This window comes from Etheostoma cragini, chromosome 16 (genome assembly GCF_013103735.1).
Source record: "Etheostoma cragini isolate CJK2018 chromosome 16, CSU_Ecrag_1.0, whole genome shotgun sequence".
NCBI lineage: Eukaryota > Metazoa > Chordata > Actinopteri > Perciformes > Percidae > Etheostoma > Etheostoma cragini.
The window spans coordinates 24681367-24684236 of record NC_048422.1 but is presented as its reverse complement, the minus strand read 5'-3'; positions in this window follow the sequence as shown (position 1 = coordinate 24684236).

The window sequence follows — 2870 nt, the reverse complement described above, 5'->3', positions numbered from 1 at the left end:
CACACAGACAGACACACACAGACACACACATACACACAGACACACACACACATACACACACACAGACACACACACACAGACACACACACACACACACAGACACACAAAGTAAAGTATGTAAAGTTACATTATATAAGAACTATTTTAAAGTAAAGATGATTATTAATTATGATTAATTATTAATAATGACCATATTCATGCAGAGACGAATGGTAACAGCTGATTTAAACGCGTGTAAGGAACCGACTCAGACTGGAGGACAGAGATGAACGTGTGTTATTAAGTTATTAATAAATATTAATATCATGATTATTAATCTCACCGCCAGGAATCTTTAAATAAATACAGGTAGTACTCAAATGTATTCACATTAGTATTTACATGTCATATATCGTGTATTTGTTAGATATTATATGTAATAATACATCTCCTATTTATTAAGACTAATAAACCCTCACGTTTCTCTCTGGACCGATTGTGGGGCCCCAACCCTCACTTTGGAAACCGCGCGCGTGTGTGTGTGTGTGTGTGCGTGTGTGTGTGTCTGTGTGTGTGTGCGTGCGTGTGTGTGTATGTGTGTGTGTGCGTGTGTGCGTTTGTGTGTGTGTGTGTGTGTGTTTGTGTGTGTGTGTGTGTGTGTGTGTGCGTGTGTGTGTCTGTGTGTGTGTGTGTGTGTGTGTGTGTGTGTCTGTGTGTGTGTGTGTGTGTGTGCGCGCACACAGTAGAAACCTGCCTGACAGAGAGTCAGGAAGCAGCCAATCAGGTGTCCGTGTGTCTGTCCGGAAGTCTTCTTCTTCTTCACTCTGCAGCCGGGTGTTTTTTTTAACGTTACGTCTCGCGGATCTTTTAACGTGTTTACCGTGTTGGATTAACGTGTGTAACCAAGGAAACGACGCACGGTATCTGTAGCTGTACGGGAGGGACCCCTTTCCGACCGAGACGAGTGACCGAAACTCCGCCGGGGACACCTGCCCGACCCCGGGACACACCTGCAGCCCGCGCGCTACGGGGCATGCGGACTAACAGCTGACCGGTGTCTCCGCGGCTTTAGACCAACAACCTTCCCAATAAAAAGGAGTTTGATGGATTTGTAAGGACGCCGTTGGTTCTTTGGGATCATGTCTGTGAACGAGTTGTACACAAAGGTGAGTCCCTTCACCTGTGAGACACCGTGACGTCACACTGTTTCCTGGTTCAACGCTGACCACACACTGCATTCACAACTCCTTTTTAAAAAGCTTCTTTTTAACAAACAGGGCGGTGTTGTTCCAAAGTTCACAGCATTCGTGTCTACAGGTCACGGCATCGTGCACCAAACCTAACGTTATTTTCATGGAATTCTGCGCGCTGAGTCGCGTCTGCGGGCGGTTCAGCGGTCGCGTTGAAAGTGATCAAAAGTTTAAATAATATCTCCATCATAGCTGTGTGGTTTATTAAATATGAGCCGAATGTTTCAGAGGACAGGGGCACATTTGTTGGCACGTCGGTTTGTGAAGTTTTGTCATGACAACTGACAGTCTCGTATAGATTTACATAATTTTGAATGGACTTCAATGCGACACAGGTAGCAGACGACTTAAGGCGGGGGAGGACTTCTTTGGCTGAAAGCAAACCCAGTTTCGTGACTTATTAAAAGTTATTTCCATGATGCAATCTGGTAGTTAAAGCATTATACTTTATGTTGTGAGTGAGGCAGCAGCGTGATGGCTTGTTATTAAAAAAGAAAAACACACGGAAGCTTTCAGAAAATGATCAAAGTTCTTCTTTAAAAAAAGAATGATTCTTTTTTTTATAGTTAGTTAGTATAGTTTATAGTTTATAGTATTATAAAAGATCAAATAGACACCTAATGTTAAATCATGCACCTACCAGTTACAATTACTAACAAAGAGTTACAATACATCCTTAAATCTGCTTTAATAACGACTTTAGCTCGTTGTGATGTCACGGTTACGTCACAGTGATGTCATGACATGAGACTACAAATGTCTCACTGAATTAGAGAGTTTAACTGTGTAAATGTCCGAAATAGTGTGCGTTGTTAACACAAGAACAACAACAGGGAAACCAGTGTGAAAGCTGGGTCTGTTGTGCAGGCAGAGCCTAAATCAGATACTCTCCAGGTGCATTGTGGGAAACGCAGGCTAACACTTTGACTTTTGTATTTGGCCAGCTGGTCTCTGTCCCGGCATTTAAAAAAGTCTCACTTTACCTTTCTCCTTTGTAGTCCCAACACACGCACACATGCACAGACACACACACTTACACTGACACACACACGCAGCCACACACAGACACTAACACACTGACACACTTACACAGACACACACACACTCACACACTCACACAGACACACACACTCACACACTCACACACACACTTACACAGACACACACACTTACCCAGACACACACACTTACACTGACACACACACGCAGCCACACACAGACACACACACGCACACACACAGACACTAACACACTGACACACAAACACAGCCACACACAGACACTAACACAATGACACACTGACACACAAACACAGCCACACACAGACACTAACACACTGACACACTGACACACAAACACAGCCACACACAGACACACACTCACACACTCACACAGACACACACACACGGACACACACACACACACTCACACACAAGAAGCCATGTTATGCTCTCTACTATCTGACTGACGTGTGATGTCATCAGTGTTTGATTGTCTCTAGAACTGTTGTTTTTTATTTATGAAGGAAATTAAATCCCAATATTAAATACTATGAATATATGAAATCACTACTTTTAGTGTGTATAGAGCAGCATATCTCCACCAGACTCCATGTAAATAATCACTACTTTTAGCCTGTAT